The 17,271-nt window shown below is 47.4% G+C and overlaps 1 non-coding gene across 1 annotated transcript; it reads left to right on the forward strand.

The window, feature by feature from the left end:
* Nucleotides 1–16,964: 16,964 nt before the first annotated feature.
* Nucleotides 16,965–17,036, forward strand: TRNAR-GCG. The gene has a single exon. It is a non-coding gene; the product is annotated as a tRNA-Arg (tRNA).
* The last annotated feature ends 235 nt before the right edge of the window (nucleotides 17,037–17,271 follow it).

Consider the following 17,271-nt stretch of genomic DNA (forward strand, 5'->3'; position numbering starts at 1 on the left):
CCATCACTCCTAACTCTTAACTGGCAGGAGAACAGTCCACAGAGGCCTTGGATTAAGGGGTGAAGCTTGGATGCAGCCTGGGGTTGGGGGTGGGGGAAGATGCGCTGCCAGCCAAGTGAGCCTCAGGACCTACTAAGTTCGCTGCCTGCGGGATGGGGACCAACAGCCAGACCTGGCCTTTGCTGGGAAAGACCAGGTAACCAGGAAAGGAGAAAAGTGAGCGCCTCTTGAGTGAAGACACCGCGGGGCAGCTTTTCGGTGTGTGTTGGTTGGTGCGGGGTGGGGGAGTTCTCTTAAGGCCCTCATTCCTTTTGGGTCAGTAAGTGGAAGGCCATCTTCTAGATGAAGGCTGCACCCAAGGGGGCCCTCGCGATGGGGCCCCAGCGATGTCCCCGTCCCGGTTCGCTGTGCCCTCCCCACCTCGCGCCCTAGATTTCTCACCAGCCGCCAAGTCCAACGAGCTGCAAACTGCTGGCACCTGGGGAGAGCAAGCCCAGGAGAAAATGCTTCGACTCGGTGGGGGGCCGGGGGAATGCTGACTCCAGGCCTTCTCTCTTCAGTACTTTTCCCACGCGCCCCCACGAAGGCCACCTCTCCACCGAGCCCCGGGGGTCACGGAACTGCGAGGGTTCCCCTACCCCGGTCGGCCGCGGCGGGGGATGGGGGGTAGCGGGAGGTGGAGCCCCCTCCTCACCCGACCCCCCTGCCCCGCCTCGCCTCCCACGCGCTCTCTGGGCGAACAAACGAGCCTGAGCTCAGGCCCCGCTGGTGCCAGCATGGTCACCCCTGCCCCCTCTGCCATCCAGACCCCTGCTGGCACGAATGCCTGCAGGCCCTGAGAGGACCTCTGCCGCCCGACGTGGGGACGTGGGGCCGAGACTGGCGGCGCTCGTGCGCCCCGTGGTGAGTGAGCAGCCCACCCCGACCCCTGCGGTTCCCGTCTTCGCGGTTCCTCCGTGTCCTCCGCTGTCCCTCATTCCGCGGTCACACGTGGTCCTTCATCCCCTGGTCCCTCCCCGCGGACACCCCTTGTCCCCTGCGGCCCCCCATGTCCTCCCGCCCCCGTTGTCCGGCCCATGGACAGGGTCCGGCTCCCTCTGGGCCCGGGGGCCGGTGTAACGCGCTGCCTCCGCCCTCGCCCACCAGTTCCCCGCGCGGCTGCTCCTGTTTCTCATCAGCACAGTGAGCGCGGTGTTGCGCGGACACCTGGGCAAGGTGGAGCTGTCTCGGTAGGTTTTTACATTCCTTTCATTAGGACTGCCTGGAAAATCCCATGGACGGAGGAGCCCGATAGGCTACACTTTCATTAGGACTGAGGAGGAGGAAAAACCTGGAATTTAAATGGTCTTGTCTGGCACTTGCACTTTTATGGAGTCAGTGCTTGCCCGGAGGGTTCCATTACCTCATCATCAGATTTAGAAAGAGATCCTATGGACTACTTAGGAAAGGTGTTTTCCTTACTCTCAAACCAGCCACAGGGGAAAGTGGAAGTGAAGTTGCTCAGTCCTGTCTGACTCTTTGCGACCCCATGGCCTGTAGCCCACCAGGCTCCTCAGTCCATGGAATTTTCCAGGCAAGAGTCCTGGAGTGCGTTGCCAAGGGACCCACCTCTAATTACGCAAGAAATTTGTAGCCATGAGACAACTCTGCAGGTAGAACATGAAGAACCACATTTCCCCCTTTATTATGAAGTTAAACTAGATAACTTATCTACATCTAGGCTGGCTGCCATTAGTTAGAATTAGTTCACTCAGTTCAGCTCAGTTCAGTTGCTCAGTCATGTGAGACTCTTTGAGACCCCATGAACCACAGTATGCCAGGCCTCCCTGTCCATCTCCAACTCCCAGAATTTACCCAAACTCATGTGCATTGAGTTGGTGATGCCATCCAACCATCTCATCCTCTGTCGTCCCCTTCTCCTCCTGCCAGTTCACTAAGGCCACACTATTTCAGCCTCATAGTAAAGTGTCTCCCATGGATTGAAATTACACCTTCTCAGAAGACCTGCATTTTGGAGAGTTCCCTGGTGGTCCAGTGATGAGGACTCTGCCCTTTCACTACAGAGGGCATGGGTTCAAACCTTGGTTGGGGAACTAAAATCTCACAAGCTAAGTGGCATGGCCAAAACCAAGAAACCACCATGACATCCCTGCTTTTTTGCTGGTGAAGTCGTGGACAGCTGCCTGTCTCCTGCATTTCATCAAGGCCTTCAAAGGTGAGAAACTCCTGCTGGTGATGGCAGGTGGCCTTTCCCAGTCTCAGAAAATGCCCCTTCTGCCCCCGTCTAGATGGGTGTACAGCCCTAAATCGTGACAACCTTGGTACATGGAATCAGACGTTTTATTTTCAGGTCTGTTACTGTGAACCCACTTGGTAGGTTGCCTTTTCATTTTGTTGATGGTTTCCTTTGCTGTGCAGAAGCTTTTAGTTTTATGGAGTCTCTGTTATTTTTACTTGGTGTCTTTGATTTTGGTGTCAGATCCCAAAAATCTTACTGCCCAAGTTTTCTTCGTTTTATGGTTTCAGCTCTTTCACCCACTGTAAGTTGATTGTGTGTGTGGTGTTACACAGGGGTCCAGTTTCATTCTTTTGCACGTGGACTCCCCTTTCCCGGCGTCCATTTTTGGACAGTCCATCCAGTACACCATCCTATATTTTTCCTCATTGATGATCTCTGGGTGGCCTCTTCCATGCTCAGACACCCTCAGGACCAGAGTGCCTGTCTCCTTGGCTGTGTTGGTCCACCTCTCTCCATCTCACCGGCTTCCAGAACCCCCGAATCCAGGTTGAGTTCCCCACCCTGCACATTCCCAGTCCTCCGCTTGCACCCACAGTAGAAGCTTTGAACTTTACACCTCCACTCACCTCCTTTTATCCCTGGAGCCCTGTCTGGTCCTCACCCCTGTGTCTCATGGCCTCTGCCCTCACAGGGTCTTCTGTGGCCTGATCCCTTCACCCTTCCTTCCTCTGCAGCCCCCCGCTTGGTCCCCTCCCAGAACCCAGGGCCAGTCAGTGCCTGACCACCCCTCCTTCCTCTTCCTTCAGAACTGCCACCTGGACCATCGGTCTCCTCTTTTGAGACCTGGGCACAGAACCGTCCTCTCTCCTCCATCCCCTTCCCTTTAACTAGTCCTGCTGAATTATGATAAAGGTCTCCAGGTCTCATTTTCTATATAAACTTGTCTCCTGTCCACTCCCCTCTGGCCTCTGTCCACTTACATCCCTTGCCAGAGAGTCTATACTACATCTCAGTAACGCAGTAAATACAAACCTAAAATTATACAGATAGGTCTGAAAAGAGCATGTGGGAAGCGGGTATGTTGCAAAGGCAGACGTTTCTGTGGACACGGCCTCAGATAAGGGGTTTCTGTGCCCGTCTTCCCTTGGGCAGTGAGTGGCAAGATAGCGAATTGCTAGGGAGAGAGTAGGCTCATTTTGAGAAAACTATTTCTGAAAGCCAGACACAGTTAACATTTTTTCTTTTTTTACCTTGTGAGAAAATTCTGAATATATTATGACAGGATTTACAAGAGTGGTTTTAAGATAAGAGAACATTTCTATATACCCACCTTGTTCCACAAAGCATTTGAGTTGGTTTATAAAAATACTTCCAAAAAAGGCTCACATGTGACTTTGTATTCAATATAAAACTCTTTGAGAGATTGACATGCTTCATCTTTCTCTCTTCCTGGAAGGCAGAGGTGTCTCGGAGCTTTTGCCCTGATGCTGTGAACCTGGGCCCCCCACCCCACCCTGCCCCCACATTGGGAGTGTGCAGTCTTAGCCACTGGACCACCAGGGAAGTCTTGAAGTGTGAACTTTAAAATGGTTATGATGTTAAAACAATACACCATATAGTCATGACTGGAGTAAGAAGCGGAGAAATGACTAACATGGCTTACTGGAGTAAGAAGCGGAGAAATGGCTAACCACAATAAATACAAATGAGAAATAGTAGAACTGGAATATGTGAAAGATGGAGACCTGTTTTACATAATCTAGGAATTCCACAGGGAGAGGCTCTACTGGTGGGGATGCAGAATTCAGGCATTGATGAGAGAGAGCAGAAGAGGACTGAAGTGATAATAATGATATTATATTCAGCAATAATAACATTATATTAGAGATTCTAACCTGTGCAGTTAGGCAAGAAAAGGAAAATGCATTGATTTAGAAACTGAAAGGCTGACATGGCTTTCCTGTCCTGCTGTTTGTGGATTTTTCTCCAGTGGACCTCTCCACTACATAGGAAGGCTCAGTGGGCAGCTCAGTACAGAGGTGGGCTTGGTCCCATGACATCTTTACTTTAGGGTTTGTGGGCAGGGGGCAGAGAGCAGCAGCCCTGCCCTCCCCCACCAGCTCACCCCACCTCCAATCCCCCAGGATGGGAAGGGCTTAGCTCTGAGGTGCTCACAGCACCAGGGAGCTCTGGCACTTTGCTTTTCTGTTTGCCCAGCCTCTGTGCAGTGACCTCAAGGGAGGGGTGGTCAGCAGTGAGGTCTGGCTGAGCTGCCTGTGACCCAGAAATGAGTCCCCAGCACCGCTTACCACTGCCTCCGGGGCTCCCCTGGAAAGAACTGGTGAGACCTAGCCTTCTTTACTGTGGTCCTTCCCTCTTCCTGAAGCTTGGCTGCTCATTTATGTTCAGTGTTGTTAATGGATTTCATTTCTGATAGCACCTTTACTGACATTTTTGCAGCATTTTGGGAAGGAAGGGGGATAAGCACGTGAGCTGGCCGTTCATCATGAGCTGAAGCCAATACATATATTTTGGACCCACAAGTCTTGTAAATTTTTATATAGTCACGTCCACTGTTTCTCAGATTCTTAACGATTTTTAGTACATATGTTTTTATCAACTTCACTTAAGTTGGCTCTCCAATAGCAATAAATTAGACGGTTCTTTGGAGGATGCTGCTTCTAGTAGGAACAAGAAGTTAAAGCTGACGTGCAAATTATTACAAGCAGACATGAGATTCAATTCAGTTCAGTCGCTCAGTCATGTCTGACTCTTTGCAACCCCATGGACTGAAACACACCAGCCCTCTCTGTCCATCACCAACTCCCAGAGCTTATTCAGACTCATGTCCATTGAGTCAGTGATGCCATTCAACCATTTCACCCTCTCTCGTCCCCTTCTCCTCCTGCCTTCAATCTTTCCCAGCATCAGGGTCTTTTCCAATGAGTCAGTTCTTTGCATCAGATGGCCAAAGTATTGGAGTTTAGCTTCAGCATCAGTCCTTCCAATGAATATTCAGGACTGATTTCCTTTAGGATTGACTGGTTGGATCTCCTTGCTGTCCAAGGGAATCGCAAAAGTCTTCTCCAACATCACAGTTCACAAGCATCAATTCTTTGGCGCTCAGCTTTCTTTATAGTCCAACTCTCAAATCCATGCATGGCTACTTGAAAAACCATGGCTTTGACTAGATGGACCTTTGTTGGCAAAGTAACGTCTCTGCTTTTTAATAAGCTGTCTAGGTTGGTCATAGCTTTTCTTCCAAGGAGAAAGCATCTTTTAATTTCATGGCTGCAGTCACCATCTGCAGGGATTTTGGAGCCCCCCAAAATAAAGTCTGCCACTGTTTCCCCATCTATTTGCCATGAAGTGATGGGACTGGATGCCATGATCTTAGTTTTCTGAATGTTGAGTTTTAAGCCAACTTTTCACTTTCCTCTTTCACTTTTATCAAAATGCTCTTTAGTTCTTCACTTTCTGCCATAGGGTGGTACCATCTACATATCTGAGGTTATTGATATTTCTCCCAACAATCTAGATCCAGCCTGTACTTCATCCAGTCCAGCATTTCTCATGATGTACTCTGCATATAAGTTAAATAAACAGGGTGACAATATACAGCCTTGATGTACTCCTTTCCCAATTTGGAACTAGTCTATTGTTTCATGTCCAGTTCTCACTGTTGCTTTTTGACCTTCATACAGGTTTCTTAGGAGGCAAGTCAAGTAGTCTGGTATTCCCATCTCTTGAAGAATTTTCCAGTTTGTTGTGATTCAGTCAAAGGCTTTGGCATAGTCAATAAAGCAGATGTTTTTCTGGAACTCTCTTGCTTTTCCAATGATCCAACATATGTTGGCAATTTGATCTCTGGCTCCTCTGGCTTTTCTCAATCCAGCTTGAACATCTGGAAGTTCATGGTTCATGTACTATTGAAGCCTGGCCTGGAGAATTTTGAGCATTACTTTGCTAGCATGTGAGAAGAGTGCAATTGTGCAGTAGTTTGAACATTCTTTGGCATTGCCTTTCTTTGGGATTGGAATGAAAACTGACCTTTTCCAGTCCTGTGGCCACTGCTGAGTTTTCCAAATTTGCTGGCATATTGAGTGCAGCACTTTCACAGCATCATCTTTTAGGGTTTGAAACAGCTCAACTGGAATTCCATCACCGCCATTAGCTTTGTTCTCAGTGATGCTTCCTAAGGCCCACTTGACTTTGCATTCCAGGATGTCTGGCTCTAAGTGAGTGATCATACCCTCGTGATTATCTGGGTCATGAGGATCTTTTTTCGTATAGTTTTTCTGTGTATTCTTGCTACCTCTTAATATTTTCTGCTTCTGTTAGGTCCATACCATTTTTGTCCTTTATTGTGCCCATCTTTGCATGAAAAAGTTCCCTTGGTATCTCTAATTTTCTTGAAGAGATCTCTAGTCTTTCCCATTCTATTGTTTTCCTCTTATTTCTTTGCATTGATCACTGAGGAAGGCTTTCTTCTCTCTCCTTGCTCTTCTTTGGAACTCTGCATTCAAATGGGTGTATCTTTCCTTTTCTCTTTTGCCTTTCACTTCTCTTCTTTTCATAGCTGTTTGTAAGGTCTCCTCAGATGACCATTTTGCCTTTTTGCCTTTGTTTTTCTTGGGGAATGTCTTGATCACTGCCTCCTGTACAATGTCACAAACCTCCATCCATAGTTCTTCAGGCACTCTATCAGATCTAATCCCTTGAATGTATTTGTGACTTTCTATCAGATCTAATCCCTTGAATGTATTTGTGACTTTCACTGTATAGTCATAAGGGATTTGATTTAGGTCATACCTGAATGGTCCAGTGGCTTCCCCTACTTTCTTCAATTTCAGTCTGAATTTGGCAATAAGGAGTTCATGATCTGAGCCACAGTCAGCTCCTGGTCTTGTTTTTCCTGACTGTATAGAGCTTCTCCATCTTTGGCTGCAAAGAATATAAGCAATCTGATTTCGATATTGACCATCTGGTGGCGTCCATGTGTAGTCTTCTCTTGTGTTGTTGGAAGAGGGTGTTTGTTATGACCAGTGTGTTCTCTTCGCAAAACTCTGATTGTGAGATTCAGTTCAGTTCAGTTGCTCAGTCGTGTCTGACTCCTTGCGACCCCATGAATCGCAGCATGCCAGGCCTCCCTGTCCATCACCAACTCCAGGAGTTCACTCAGACTCACGTCCATCGAGTCCGTGATGCCATCCAGCCATCTCATTCTCTGCCGTCCCCTTCTCCTCCTGTGCCCAATCCCTCCCAGCATCAGAGTCTTTTCCAATGAGTGAACTCTTCGCATGAGGTGGCCAAAGTACTGGAGTTTCAGCTTTAGCATCATTCCTTCCAAAGAAATCCCAGGGCTAATCTCCTTCAGAATGGACAGGTTGGATCTCCTGGCAGTCCAAGGGACTCTCAAGAGTCTTCTCCAACACCACAGTTCAAAAGCATCAATTCTTTGGTGCTCTGCCTTCTTCACAGTCCAACTCTCACATCCATACATGACCACAGGAAAAACCATAGCCTTGACTAGACGGACCTTAGTCGGCAAAGTAATGTCTCTGCTTTTGAATATACTATCTAGATTGGTCATAACTTTTCTTCCAAGGAGTAAACGTCTTTTAATTTCATGGCTGCAATCACCATCTGCAGTGATTTTGGAGCCCAAAAATATAAAGTCTGACACTGTTTCCACTGTTTCCCCATCTATTTGCCATGAAGTGATGGGACCGGATGTCATGATCTTCGTTTTCTGAATGTTGAGCTTTAAGCCTACTTTTTCACTCTCCTCTTTCACTTTCATCAAGAGGCTTTTTAGCTCCTCTTCACTTTCTGCCATAACAGTGGTGTCATCTGCATATCTGAGGTTATTGATATCTCTCCCGGCAATCTTGATTCCAGCTTGTGTTTCTTCCAGTCCAGCGTTTCTCATGATGTACTCTGCATAGAAGTTAAATAGGCAGGGTGACAATGTACAGCCTTGACATACTCCTTTTTCTATTTGGAACCAGTCTGTTGTTCTATGTCCAGTTCTAACTGTTGCTTCCTGACCTGCATACAGATTTCTCAAGAGTATTCCATCTCTTTCAGAATTTTTCACAGTTTATTGTGATCCACACAGTCAAAGGCTTTGGCATAGTCAATAAAGCAGAAATAGATGTTTTTCTGGAACTCTCTTGCTTTTTCCATGATCCAGTGGATGTTTGCAATTTGATCTCTGGTTCCTCTGCCTGTTCTAAAAGCAGCTTGAACATCAGGGAGTTCACGGTTCACGTATTGCTGAAGCCTGGCTTGGAGAATTTTGAGCATTACTTTGCTAGCATGTGAAATGAGTGCAATTGTGCAGTAGTTTGAGCATTCTTTGGCATTGCCTTTCTTTGGATTTGGAATGAAAACTGACCTTTTCCAGTCCTGTGGCCACTGCTGAGTTTTCCAAATTTGCTGGCATATTGAGTGCAGCACTTTCACAGCATCATCTTTCAGGATTTGAAACAGCTCAACTGGAATTCCATCACCTCCACTAGCTTTGCTCATAGTGATGCTTCCTAAGGCCCACTTGACTTCACATTCCAGGATGTCTGGCTCTAGATGAGTGATCACACCATCATGATTATCTGGGTCGTGAAGATCTTTTTTGTACAGTTCTTCTGTGTATTCTTGCCACCTCTTCTTAATATCTTCTGCTTCTGTTAGGTCCATACCATTTCTGTCCTTTGTCAAGCCCATCTTTGCATGAAATTGGTATCTCTAATTTTCTTGAAGAGATCTCTAGTCTTTCCCATTCTGTTGTTTTCCTCTATTTCTTTGCATTGATCACTGAAGAAGGCTTTCTTATCTCTTCTTGCTATTCTCTGGAACTCTGCATTCAGATGCTTATAGCTTTTCTTTTCTCCTTTGCTTTTCACTTCTCTTCTTTTCATAGCTATTTGTAAGGCCTCCCCAGACAGCCATTTTGCTTTTTTGTATTTCTTTTCCATGGGGATGGTCTTGATCCCTGTCTCCTGTACAGTGTCACAAACCTCATTCCATAGTTCATCAGGCACTCTATCTATCAGATCTAGGCCCTTAAATCTATTTCTCACTTCCACTGTATAATCATAAGGGATTTGATTTAGGTCATACCTGAATGGTCTAGCGGTTTTCCCTACTTTCTTCAATTTGAGTCTGAATTTGGTAATAAGGGGTTCATGATCTGAGCCACAGTCAGCTCCTGGTCTTGTTTTTGTTGACTGTATAGAGCTTCTCCATCTTTGGCTGCAAAGAATATAATCAATCTGATTTCGGTGTTGACCATCTGGTGATGTCCATGTGTAGAGTCTTCTCTTGTGTTGTTGGAAGAGGGTGTTTCCTATGACCAGTGCATTTTCTTGGCAAAATTCTATTAGTCTTTGCCCTGCTTCATTCCACATTCCAAGGCCAAATTTGCCTGTTACTCCAGGTGTTTCTTGACTTCCTACTTTTGCATTCCAGTCCCCTATAATGAAAAGGACATCTTTTGGGAGTGTTAGTTCTAAAAGGTCTTGTATGTCTTCATAAAACCATTCAACTTCAGCTTCTTCAGCGTTACTGGTTGGGGCATAGACTTGGATAACTGTGATATTGAATGGTTTGCCTTGGAGACGAACAGAGATCATCCTGTCGTTTTTGAGACTGCATCCAAGTACTGCATTTCGGACTGTTTTGTTGACCATGATGGCTACTCCATTTCTTCTGAGGGATTCCTGCCCACAGTAGTAGATATAATGGTCATCTGAGTTAAATTCACCAATTCCAGTCCATTTTAGTTCACTAATTCCTAGAATGTTGATGTTCACTCTTGCCATCTCTTGTTTGACCATTTCCAATTTGCCTTGATTCATGGACCTGACATTCCAGGTTCCTATGCAATATTGCTCTTTACAGCATCGGATCTTGCTTCTCTCACCAGTCATATCCACAGTTGGGTATTGTTTTTGCTTTGGCTTCATCCCTTCATTCTTTCTGGAGTTATTTCTCCACTGATTTCCAGTAGCATATTGGGCACCTACTGACCTGGGGAGTTCCTCTTTCAGTATCCTATCATTTTGCCTTTTCATACTGTTCATGGGACTCTCAAGGCAAGAATACTGAAGTGGTTTGCCATTCCCTTCTCCAGTGGACCACATTCTGTCAGACCTCTCCACCATGACCCGCCCCTCTTGGGTTGCCCCACAGGCATGGCTTGGTTTCATTGAGTTAGACAAGGCTGTGGTCCTAGTGTGATTAGATTGACTAGTTTTTTGTGAGTATGGTTTCAGTGTGTCTGCCCTCTGATGCCCTCTTGCAACACCTACCATCTTACTTGGGTTTCTCTTACCTTGGGCGTGGGGTATCTCTTCACGGCTGTTCCAGCAAAGCACAGCTGCTGTTCCTTACCTTGGACGAGGGGTATCTCCTCACTGCCGCCATTCCTGACCTTCAATGTGGGATAGCTCCTCTAGGCCCTCCTGTGCCCGAGCAGCCACCGCTCCTCGGGTTGCTCCTCTTGGCCGCTGCCCCTGACCTTGGACGCGGGGTGTCTCCTCCTGGCCGCCCCTGACCTCGGACGCGGGGCAGCTCCTCTCGGCCGTTCCTGCGCTGTCGCAGCCTGGCACTCTCGGCCACTGCTCCTGACCTCGGACGTGGGGTAACTCCTCTTGGCTGCACTTAGTGCGCTGGGTCGCAGCTGCCCGCGCTTAGTGCACCAAAGCCAGTTTATTCTACCATCCATGTTTCACTAACAGCCCCCAAGGGCAGCAACCGTATCACAGGGTGACAAGAGATAATCCTGCAGGTTGAGTAGTGATCTGTTTAAAAAGCAGGCAAGCTTAGAGCTTCAGATTTCCATGAGTTGAGTTGAGTTGAGTCGAGTTCAGTCTCTCAGTCGTGTCCGACTCTTTGAAACCCCATGAATTGCAGCACGCCAGGCCTCCCTGTTCATCACCATCTCCCGGAGTTCACTCAGACTCACGTCCATCGAGTCCATGATGCCATCCAGCCATCTCATCCTCAGTTGTCCCCTTCTCCTCCTGCCCCCAATCCCTCCCAGCATCAAGGTCTTTTCCAATGAGTCAACTCTTCGCATGAGGTGGCCAAAGTACTGGAGTTTCAGCTTTAGCATCATTCCTTCCAAAGAAATCCCAGGGTTGATCTCCTTCAGAATGGACTGGTTGGATCTCCCGGCAGTCCAAGGGACTCTCAAGAGTCTTCTCCAACACCACAGTTCAAAAGCATCAATTCTTCGGTGCTCAGCCTTCTTCCCAGTCCAACTCTCACATCCATATGTGACCACAGGAAAAACCATAGCCTTGACTAGACGGACCTTAGTCGGCAAAGTAATGTCTCTGCTTTTGAATATACTATCTAGATTGGTCATAACTTTTCTTCCAAGGAGTAAGCGTCTTTTAATTTCATGGCTGCAGTCACCATCTGCAGTGATTTTGGAGCCCATCTTCCCGGACCAGAGATCAAACCAGTGTCCGTTGCACTGCAAGGTGGATTCTACCACTGGACCACTAGGGAAGCCCCTACTTGGCTGCCTTTGACAGGGGAGCGGTCTGGGCAGCTGTTACCTGCCTGTAACAGCCAGTGAGGTGATCCGCTTGTTTACATCACACAGCAAGGACACACTGGACTGGGTATGGATCCTGGACCTGTGACTCCATCTCAGATTTCCATGCAGGTGGACCCCAGTGCCCTGGTATTCTGACTTTCAGACCCGACTTCTTGTGACTTGTGGTTGTTCGTTCCCAGGTGCCCCCTGGCCTCAGCGTGGTGGCCAGTGTCCAGGTGGTCAATGCCCTGGGGGCGGGAAACAAAGGACAGGAGAGGCACTCCTGCGTCACCAGCCTCCTGTGCATGGTGTGATGCGGCTCCAGGCTGCCTTCCTGATTTTTATCCAAGTTAAATTTGTGTATCATGAGTTCTCCAGGAACTGGCTTACATATGTAAACTCAACTGAAATTTTATTCTTGATGTTGTCTCCAGTTTACTCAGTTAAATAAAACTCTTGATTATGATTTTCTGTTATCAGGTGCCAACTAAATACTGTTCTCCTGGGCCCTAAAGGGAATCATTGCAAGCACAGTTGTGACCATGTGCAGGCTCCTTTCTGATGAGCATCTGTGTACCCGGCCCTCCAGGTCTCTGCACCCTGACCCCTGGGCAGTCTGAATGTTCTGGAGTCTGAGCAGTTAGAGAAGATGTCATCTTACTGAGCATCTTTTCTATGAGAAAAAGGAGTTAGAATCACTTCAGTGATTTTCAGTTCAGTTCAGTCGCTCAGTCATGTCAGACTCTTTATGACCCCGTGAATCGCAGCACACCAGGCCTCCCTGTCCATCACCACCTCCTGGAGTTCACTCAAACTCTTGAGTTCACTCATCCATCGAGTCGGTGATGCCATCCAGCCATCTCATCCTCTGTCGTCCCCTTCTCCTCCTGCCCTCAATCCCTCCCAGCATCAGGGTCTTTTCCAATGAGTCAACTCTTCGCATGAGGTGGCCAAAGTACTGGAGTTTCAGCTTTAGCATCATTTCTTCCAAAGAACACCCAGGGCTGATCTCCTTTAGAATGGACTGGTTGGATCTCCTTGCAGTCCAAGGGACTCTCAAGAGTCTTCTCCAACACCACAGTTCAAAAGCATCAATTCTTCGGTGCTCAGCTTTCTTCACAGTCCAACTCTCACATCCATACATGACCACAGGAAAAACCATAGCCTTGACTAGATGGACCTTTGTTGGCAAAGTAACGTCTCTGCTTTTCAATATGCTATCTAGGTTGGTCATAACTTTCCTTCCAAGGAGTAAGCGTCTTTTAATTTCATGGCTGCAGTCACCATCTGCAGTGATTTTGGAGCCCCCCAAAATAAAGTCTGACATTGTTTCCCCATCTATTTGCCATGAAGTGATGGGACCAGATGCCATGATCTTCGTTTTCTGAATGTTGAGCTTTAAGCCAACTTTTTCACTTTCCTCTTTCACTTTCATCAAGAGGCTTTTTAGTTCCTCTTCACTTTCTGCCATAAGGGTGGTGATTTTAGGTGATTTAAAGGTGACTTTAGCCATCTTTTCCTGGACAGAAGAAACACTTAGATTTCTTAAGTCACTGACACAGGTGTCCCATGAGAAGTCGGTACTAGGATTACTTCTACTTCCTGTTGGGTCTTCAGTATCTTCCAGGTGTCTGTGCCCTTGTAATGGGATCTTACTTGCTGCTTTAAAGGATGTGGTTGCCTCTGCATTTACAAGTGACAAGTATGTACATCTTCTGGAAGGACACTGTAGATTTTATGCCTGCTTTCTTCACAGTACTTTTCTCACTCTGAGAGGTGAGTGGCATTTCACTCTACAGGAAAATCTGTAGTGCAGCCAGGACTGAGAACCAGAGCTGAACTTGAACAGGTTTGAATGAAGGAAGCCTGAGGAGACCCCCTCCATCCCTCCAATCAATCATTTATCAAACCAAAGTGGGGTTTCTCTTATGCTCAGTGTGTTTGTGCTCAGAGTGTGGAAAAACCTCACCCCCAGACAGGCAGTTTCCTGTCCAGGGCACGCTGTGACAGCAAGCCCTCCTGAATCACCTGGGCGGTGTTTGCACAGACCACTGACTCAATCTTAGGTTGAATTTCACATTTTCTGTGATGATATGTTTGCATAGTTATTTAGACTGTTACTATTAGTGTCCTAAATAAACCAAATCTTGATGAAAACACCTCAATAATTTTCACAGTTGCCCCAGATTATGCTGTTGAAGAAATTTGGCTTTACTGCTGTAAAGTGTGCTCATCTTGTGTCACTGATTTTAGACCAGAGCTTAAAATGTAGAATCTCAGGACTAACGAGGCGGTCAGCTGGAGGAACAGAAACTAGATTTACCCTCCTGTCTTAAGCAGTGAAAAATCTAGACAAAATCTATTTTGTGAAAAATGGCTTTCAGACTCTGGACCACAGGCGGCACACGTGGATTCAAGGGGCAGCATGGAGGGGAGCCCGTGACTGCCTGGCTTACCACAGGGGAGCAGTTTCCAGGACAAAGTGCAGACGGGGGCATCTCCTTGGGCTAAGGAAGTGGAGCTGGGAGTCGGGGGAGCTGTGTGATTTTGGGCCTCCCATCTTGAGTTCATACAGACCTGAAGGCAGTGCTCGCAGCTCCACTCAGAGCGGGAGTGCATCCGCTGTGCCTCGTTCTACCTGGCGGACTCTGGCTGAACTACTGCCTTGCTTGTTTTGACTGTGCTGGGTCTTTGTTGATGTGTGCCGGGGCTTGCTCTAGTTGTGTGGTGTGGGCCGGCTTCTCACTGCGGTGCTTCCCTTGGAGAGCAGCCCCCGGGGCACTCACGCTTCAGCAGTAGCGGCACATGGCCTGAGCTGTCCCAAGGCACGTGCGATCACCCTGGACCAGGGACTGAACCTGTGTCCCCTGCATCGCGAGGCGGATTCTTAACCACTTGACTGGCAGGGAAGCCCAGTGAGGTTTTATGATGCCCTCATTTTCTCAGATAGGAAAGAAGTGTTTGGCCTGGGTGGACTGGCCACTCTGCCAGGTAACCACAACTGCACAGAGCCATGGGTTTCCGGTCATGACTACTTTCTTTTCCTCCAACAGGGACATTATTTCCCTAGTGAGCCAGGTAATGCTGATCTTTGCTGCTTTTCATGTTTGATGCACTTGCTCTGAGTACTGGTGGTTTTACTGTCTGCCACACTGGCACACTTTGTGTTTCTGGTTTTTAATTAAATGCCTATGGTTTAATTTTCAAAAAGAGGGAGCTCTACCTTCATGTGGTTGGAGCCATTGGAGGGACAGGTGGGTGACATGATGTGTGGCATCTGGGGTAGGAGAGCCCCGGGCTAGCCGGCCTCCCCTACTGTGTCTGGGCCCGGACACTCTGTGTAACTCTGGCCATGTGGTGACACCTCCAAGGCAGGCCATGCTACCTTGGAGTCAGTCCTGACCATGAGAAGATCCTTCTCCCGCCTGATCTTCTGTAGGCTTAGGGGTATTTGAAGACCCTTCTGCTGAACCCTAGTCATCCTGTGAAGCTTATTCCTGGTTTAGCAATGGGTCCTCATGACACGATTTCTGGGTCCACTTGCCATCTTTCTGCTGTGTCTCAGTCACTCTGGAGACCTGGTGCCTGTGACCGGACACTGGCTATGGCAAGAATGTGACAGTGAGATAGTCATCATCCCACTGGCTGTGGGTATTCTAGAAGCCCAACTGCATTAATATTTTCCAGCTATGATATCGGACTAGTTTTTGTTGAGAGTTCCATCCATGAAACTTCTACATTTTTTAAATACTTATGAACTATTCTTATGTTTTATTTTTTTAAATTGGTCAATTGATAGGTTATTCTTTGGCCAAACCATGAGGTTCATGGGATCTTAGTTCTCTGACCAGGAACTGAACCTGGGCCGTTGTTCGTTAAAGTGCAGAGTCCTAACCACTAGACTGTCAGGGAGTTCCCTTTAGGAACTATATTTAAATAGAGATTTAAATGCTGTTATCTGGCGGACTTCTGATGAAAGCTGCTGTAGTTGTTGTTAACGTAACTTTAGAAGCGTACGTTCTCCTTTGTCTCTAAGGCGGGGCCCTGTTTTGAGATAGGATGTGTGACTGTACTCAGAGCGTGAAATGCCAGGTGGTGCTCTGACCTGACCTGGTGACACACGAATGGCCGCAGCATCAGCTGTTTTCCTGCCCTTTGGGGCACCTCTGGTGGAGTCCTGAGAGGGGCAGGGTGCTTTCCCGAGTGCCACTGGTTACTATGTGTGTGGTTCCTCCCTGGAACACCTCTGATGTCTGCTGCTCATCGTGGGATGACAGGTATGCGTCTGAGTCCGAGGTGACTTGCCTTGGATCCTGCTTGTCATGTTAACGTAAACTGAGATACAAAGCAGTTATCTGCAAAGTGACCCTTGTCGAATAGGAAAAATTATTTCCTCCCTGAATAGTTATTTTGCGTATAGAATTTACACTTTGTATCTTTGGCATACCAGAACAGTTTGTGTATTAAGCACACAAAAACACTGGAAATGTCCACTTGAGGAAAATAAACACTACCCTGCCCTCAGGACGAGACCAGGATCTAGTAAGTAATCACACACTTACTCCATTTGGGTTAAGTGATGTGGATGCTGTAAGCACCTGCGATGGGCTGGAGGGAGCTGGCTGGGAACAACTCCCTGAGTCATGACACAGTAGCTCAGATCTGGGACATGTCTAGAATCACTAGACAAGGTGAGCCCCGTTTGTTGGAAAAGGTTCTTTTTCTGTTGAATGGTCTTGGCACCCTTGCCAAAAATCAGTGGGCCAGAGATGTGAGGGTTTATTTCTGGCCTCTGTTGTGCTCTATTTGTCTCTGTCTGGCTCATGCCAGTACAACACTGGATTACTGTAGCTGTGCAAGTTGCTTCTATGGAAATTTTTATTGAAGTAGAGTTGATTTACAATGCTGTGATTTCTGCTCTACAGCAGAGTGACTCAGTTATACAAACATATTCATTCTTTTTCATTTTCTTTTCCATGATGATTTATCCCAGGATATTGGATATAGTCACCTGTGCTATACAGTAGGTCCTTGTTGTTTATCCATCCTGTATGTGATAGTTTGCATCTGCTAATCCCAAACTCCCGAGGCCCCCACCCCTAGGAACCCCAAATCTCTTCTCTATGTCTATAAGTGTTTCTGTTTTGTAGGAAAGTTCTTCTGTGTCATGGGGCTTCCCTGGTGGCTCAGACGGTAAAGCATCTGCTTGCGGTGCAGGAGACCCAGGTTCGATCCCTGGGTTGGGAAGATCCCCGGGAGAAGGAAAAGGCACCCCACGCCAGTACTCTTGGCTGGAAAATCCCATGGACAGAGGAGCCTGATAGGCTACATTCCATGGGGTCACAGAGTCGGACACGACCGAGCAACTTCACTTTCACTTTTGTCATATTTAAGATTCCTAGGCTGTAAGTTTTGAAATCAGAAGGTGAAGTCTTCCAATCTTCCAAGTTTGTTCTCAGTTTTTTGCTGTGGCCAGTTTTTT

Source organism: Oryx dammah, unplaced genomic scaffold (assembly GCF_014754425.2).
Source record: "Oryx dammah isolate SB20612 unplaced genomic scaffold, SCBI_Odam_1.1 HiC_scaffold_8, whole genome shotgun sequence".
Lineage (NCBI taxonomy): Eukaryota > Metazoa > Chordata > Mammalia > Artiodactyla > Bovidae > Oryx > Oryx dammah.